The sequence below is a fragment of the Chionomys nivalis genome, chromosome 2 (assembly GCF_950005125.1).
Source record: "Chionomys nivalis chromosome 2, mChiNiv1.1, whole genome shotgun sequence".
NCBI classification, from domain to species: domain Eukaryota; kingdom Metazoa; phylum Chordata; class Mammalia; order Rodentia; family Cricetidae; genus Chionomys; species Chionomys nivalis.
Window position 1 is genome coordinate 27,506,216 of NC_080087.1, and position 6,398 is coordinate 27,512,613.

The window sequence follows — 6,398 nt, forward strand, 5'->3', positions numbered from 1 at the left end:
TAAGCCAGCTCGTGGTACTACACAAAATATTAGAAATGGGTTAGATCAATATGTAAGAGCTAGCCAATAAGAGGCTGGAGCTAATGGGCCAGGCAGTGATTAAAAGAATACAGTTTCCGTGTAATTATTTCGGGGCATAAAGCTAAGCCATGTGGGCGGCCGGGTGCCGGGGACGCAGCCCGGCCGCTCCTATTACTACACCATATCATCATATCCTGACACAATATTGTTAATTTTTTTAAAGATAAATATAAGGGATGGAGAGATGGCTCAGTGGTTAAGAGCACTGACTGCTATTACAGAGGTCCTGAGTTCAATTCCCAACGCCCATAGGTCTCATTGAATGCAGCGCCAGCTTTGTGGGATTGGTGCCGTCTCCTCGCCAGAACAGCTGGGCCTACACGCGAGCAACCATGTCTAAGGACCTGCAGTCGGTTTGATCTTGGCACCACCTACTCCTGTGTGGGCGTCTTCCAGCATGGGAAGGTGGAGATAACTGCCAATGACCAGGGTAACCGAACCACACCAAGCTATGTGGCTTTTACTGACACTGAACGATTGATTGGGGATGCTACAAACAATCAGGTTGCGATGAACCCCACCAAAAGTTTTTGATGCCAAATGTCTGATCGGACGTAGGTTTGATGATGCTGTTGTGCAGTCTGACATGAAGCACTGGCCCTTCATGGTGGTGAAGGATGAAGGCAGGCCCAAGGTCCAAGTAGAGTACAAAGGAGAGACAAAAACTTCTACCCAGAGGAGGTGTCCTGTATGGTTCTGACTAAGATGAAGGAGATTGTAGAAGCTTATCTGGGGAAGACGGTTACCAATGCTGTGGTCACAGTGCCTGCCTACTTTAATGATTCTCAGCAGCAGGCAACAAAAGATGCTGGAACTATTGATGGCCTCAATGTCCTTCGAATTATCAACGAGACAACTGCTGCTGCTATTGCCTATGGGCTAGGTAAGAAGGTTGGAGCTGAAAAGAATGTGCTGATCTTTGACTTGGGAGGTGGTACTTTTGATGTGTCCATCCTCACAATTGAGGATGGAATTTTTGAAGTAAAATCAACAGCTGGAGACACCCACTTGGGTGGAGAAGACTTTGACAACAGGATGGTCAACCATTTCATTGTTGAGTTTAAACGAAAGCACAAGAAGGACATCAGTGAGAACAAGAGAGCTGTCAGGTGTCTGCGTACTGCCTGTGAACAGGCAAAGTGCACCCTCTCCTCCAGCACCCAGGCCAGTATTGAGATTGATTCTCTCTATGAGGGAATCGACTTCTATACCTCCATTATCTGTGCTCGGCTTGAAGAATTAAATGCTGACCTGTTCCGCGGCACTCTGGACCCTGTAGCAAGGGCCCTTTGAGATGCCAAACTAGACAAGTCTCAGATCCATGGTATTGTCCTGGTGGGTGGTTCTATCAGAATCCCCAAGATTCAGAAGCTTCTGCAGGACTTCTTCAATGAAAAAGAGCTGAACAAGAGTATCACCCCCGATGAAGCTGTTGCTTATGGTGCAGCTGTCTAGGCGGCCATTCTATCTGGAGACAAGTCTGAGAATGTTCAGGATTTGCTGCTCTTGGATGTCACTCCTCTTTCCCTTGGTATTGAAACTGCTGGTGGAGTCATGACTGTTCTACTCAAGTGCAATACCACCATCCCTACCAAGCAGACCCAGACTTTCACCACCTACTCTGATAACCAGCCGGGTGTGCTCATTCACGTATATGAAGGTGAACGAGCCATGATAACAACCTGCTTGGAAAGTTTGAACTTACAGGCCTCCCTCCAGCACCCTGTGGTGTTCCCCAGATTGAAGTCACTTTTGACATTGATGCCCATGGCATCCTCAATGTTTCTGCTGTAAATAAGTGCACAGGCAAGGAGAACAAGATCACCATCAACAATGACAAGGGCCGCTTGAGCAAGGAGAATATTGAGTGCATGGTCCAGGAAGCTGAGAAATACAAAGCTGAAGATGAAAAGCAGAGAGATAAGGTTTCCTCCAAGAATTCCCTGGAGTCTTATGCTTTCAACATAAAAGCAACAGTTCAAGATGAGAAACTTCAAGGAAAGATGAATGATGAGGACAAACAGAAGATCCTAGACAAATACAATGAGATCATCAGTTGGATGGAAAAGAACTAGACTACAGAGAAGGAAGAATTTGAACACCAGCCGAAAGAACTGGATAAAGTCTGCAAACCTATCATTACCAAGCTGTACCAGAGTGCTGGTGGGATGCCTGGAGGAATGCCTGGCAGCATCGCTGGTGGAGAAGCTCCTTCATCTGGTGGTGCTTCTTCAGGGCCCACCAATGAAGAGGTGAATTAAGTCAATCCAAGTAGAGGTGTAGCATTTGTACCACAGGGAAACATTTGAAAGACCCAAATTTAGCAAGTTGTATGGCAGTTGCAAATTCAAACTGCTACAATAAATTTACTGGGTATTCTCAATACTTAAACATGGAACATGTGCACAGGGAGTGAAGTAAGCATTGCACTTTTTAAGCACTGTATCCTAAGTGGAAAATGCAATGTCTAATAAAACAGGTGGAAAATGTAATGTCTAATAAAAACATTTAAATTGACACCAAAAAAGATAAATATAATAGATAAATTAGAAAATGGCTTCCAGCTCACTACATTCTTTTTAACATGTGAAGTGTGTCACAACCCCAGAGAACCTAGACAATAATGAAGACCCTCAGAGAGACTTTCATAGACCTAATCTACATGGGAAGTAGAAAAAGACAAGATCTCTTGAGTAAATTGGGAGTACGGGGAACTTGGAAAAGGGCTGAAGGGGAGGGGAGAGGAAGAAAGGGGAGCAGAGAAAAATGTAAAGTTCAATAAAAATCAATTAAAAAATGAAAAAATGTGAAGTGCAATTCCAATCCATTAGCTGCTTGATCCTGACAAATTTTCTGTCATGGGCTTAGATTATTCTCTTTCAATACATAATTAAAACATTTTAAAAATTTATCACTGTAGTTTTTTTCACTACTTCTGTGAAACAATAGTTTATTCTTATATTCTTAGCACAGTCTTGAGTGTCTTGTCTTGAATTGAGGTTCTCTTGCCTCAGTTACCCAAGGGTTTGGCTATGAGTCTAGTTTGATGTGTGTGTGTGTGTGTGTGTGAGAGAGAGAGAGAGAGCGAGAGCGAGAGCGAGAGAGAGAGAGAGAGAGAGAGAGAGAGAGAGAGAGAGAGAGAGAGATTCTATTTCCTACTCCCTCACAGCTAGGAATAAAATTGACATTAGCTGAACTAAATCTTTTTCAGGCTTAAATGTATAATCACTCTATAGTAAAATCTATTACGGCTCCAGTTTGTAACTAGAGATTTCCAGAGAGGTTAACATTTTTTTTTTCTGGAATATCACATAATCAATGCTGTTAGCTAGAACACTGGTCACCTTTAACCACACAATACAACAACACTGGCGAAAGAACCTCATAATAAAGGTAATACCTGTAGTTGTGTGATTCAATACAACTTTCTTCATAAACACCACAATTTGAATTGACAGTAATTTTAATATTTTAAGAAATATTTTTTGTCATGTTCTCCCCCCTTCTGCCCCTCATTTGGACCTTTGAAGCTCAGTCCAGTGCTCCATTGTGGGTTTCTGCCTTTATCTCCATCCATCGCCGGATGAAGGTTCTATGGTGTTATGCAAGATATTTATCAGTGTGGTTATAAGATAAGGCCAGTTCAGGCACCCTCTACTCTGCTGCCCCTGGAACTAGTTGGGGAAATCCCCTTGGACACCTGGGAACACCTCTAGATCCAAGACTGTAGCTAACCCTAAAATGGCTCCCTTGGTTAGGATAATTTCTTCCCTGCTCCCATATCCACCCTTCCTCCATCTCAATTATTCCATTCCCTCAAGCTCTCCCCAATCCTCCCCTTCTCCCTTCTCTCTCCCCATCTCCCTTTCCCCCCAATTCACCCCACCCCCCTGCTCCCAACTTTTGCCTGGCAATCTTGTCAACTTCCAAAATCCAGGAGGATAACTATATGTTTTTCTTTGGGTTCACCTTCTTATTTAGCTTCTCTAGGATCACAAACTATATGTTCAATGACCTTTATTTATGGCTAGAATCCACTTATGAATGAGTGCATACCATATTCCTCTTTTTGGGTCTGGGTTATCTCACTCAGTAAAGTGTTTTCTATTTCCATCCATTTGCATGCAAAGTTCAAAATGTCATGGTTTTTTACCGCTGAGTAGAACTCGCAAGGGGTGTGTCCACCCACTGAGACGGTGGGGCTGATCTAATGGGAGTTCACCAAGGCCAGCTGGATTGGGACTGATGGAGCATGTGATCAAACTTGACTCTCTGAATGTAGCTGACAATGAGGGCTGACTGAGAAGCCAAGGACAATGGCACTGGGTTTTGATCCTACTGCATAAACTGGTTTTGTGGGAGCCTAGTCTGTTTGGATACTCACCTTCCTAGACCTGGATGTAGGGGGGAGGACCTTGGACTTCCCACAGGGCAGGAAACCCTGACTGCTTTTAGGACTGGAGAGGGAAGGGGGGGGGGGAGGAAGAGGGGAGGGGGAGGGGAGGAGGTGGAAATTTTTAATAAATAATGAAATAATTGTTTTAATTTTCAAAGTTTTGATTGATTTTTATTTTTATATGAGTTTTCTGCAATGAGTAATAAGTAAAATATGAGTATTTCAAAGATCTTAGCGTATATTACAGCCTTGAATAAAATAACATTTAATGTATTAAAAATGCAAAGGTATTAACTTTTTAAAGTGTATAAAGTATTCTCAGTCTTTAACTCAGTCACAATCAGTAGCAGGTAACATTTTATTATGAGGCTCAGAATTGGAATTCCATTTGTAATACAGATATGCCTGTGTCTTGGGGTAAAAGCAGTTACCTGGAGTTTTGGGGAACCCCACAATTCTGTATATCATTTTATGATAGAATTTTCAAAATGATTATAGAAACCTGATGACCTCTAGTCTGGGACTTTACAGGATACATAGCTACTTGCTATGAAGTGATTACATTTCTATCTACTCACCGAGTTACTAGTTTGCTCCAGGATGTTTTTCCTTCATGTGCTAAGGAAGATGCTAACCTGTGCTAAGATACTAGCCTGGACAACCACAGGTTCAGAAGCTGCTTTAGCTTCATCTATCATCTAGCATATTATCAATCATATGCAGGAGTATGTTTTTTTGGCTTTAATTCTATATATCTTGGTCTCATGTCAGATTTGACCAATCACTTGTAGTTTTCTTATCACAAAATAAGTTGATGAACTTCAGACATTATTCTTCTCTGTTTTCATCTATGTCGTTCTAATTTAAAGCTCCCAGTGCATCACAGCCTGGGCCTCACTGATGTAACACTGTAAAACTGTTTGGATTGTGAGAGGAGTATAAACACAATAAGAATGAGAAAAACATCAGTACCTAACATGAAATAATCTTTTAGTTTTCTATAAGTCACCTGAAAGATTGTATTCTGTATTCAAGTGTTCTGATCTCGATATTATTGCTGCTACTTATCAGCTATGTGATCAAGCATATTTAGTTTTCTTATTTTTTTTTCTGTTTTAGTAACATAAAAACATTTCAGGGCATCCCCCTTAGAGAAATGTTACATTATAATGATGATGTTTATGGTGAGCCTTCTACGTTTCATTCACTTTCTACTCTTCCAGTATGAATTATGACCAAGAGGCTTGCTTAAATACAGTGCACTTAATATCTCTTGAGAAATGGTTTCTGTTGTTCAGAAATTGTGCATGGCTGACCTACTCATCTATTGTAGAGTGTTGTACACTAGGAAACCATATCCAGAAGTTTGGCTAGTTCCTTAGCAGCATGGCTTCTGTGAGCAGTATCCATTGCTTATAGCTATTGACCTATATGTCCATTTTATTGAATAGAAGTATTCTCAACTTCCAGAGCCTGTCAACACAGCAAGTTGCCTAGATGACTCTTTCAACATGGCTTCTTAACTCAGGATGGTCTATTTCTGCAGTCTAGTGATGAGGAGATCTAAGGCAATGATTAGTAGCTTTCATCTGACGTTTTACTCTTAGCTTTTGTGTTCAGAACTAACCTCACCAGATTCTGTTGAAAATATAGACTGACATCTTGTTCTCGCTTATCCTAACTCAAAAATCTAGGTTAGGATGGAGGAATGAGATTTTATAATGAGCCATTTATTTAGAAACCAGATAGAAGATGTTCAAATAATAGAGATGAAAGAATAATATCTCTGTTTGTCTGAATGATCATTATTGTTATGAGCAAGAATCTGTGATATAATCATGCATCATTAAAAATAGAAATACTCCACCCATTTTCCTACAAAATTCAGATGTCATTTTTTTCTGCTGTGTAGTACTCCATT

At 41.2% G+C, this 6,398-nt stretch overlaps 1 pseudogene; it reads left to right on the plus strand.

Annotated features, from left to right (window-relative positions):
* The first annotated feature begins 576 nt into the window (after positions 1-576).
* Positions 577-2,342, plus strand: LOC130869640 (heat shock cognate 71 kDa protein-like; annotated as a pseudogene).
* The last annotated feature ends 4,056 nt before the right edge of the window (positions 2,343-6,398 follow it).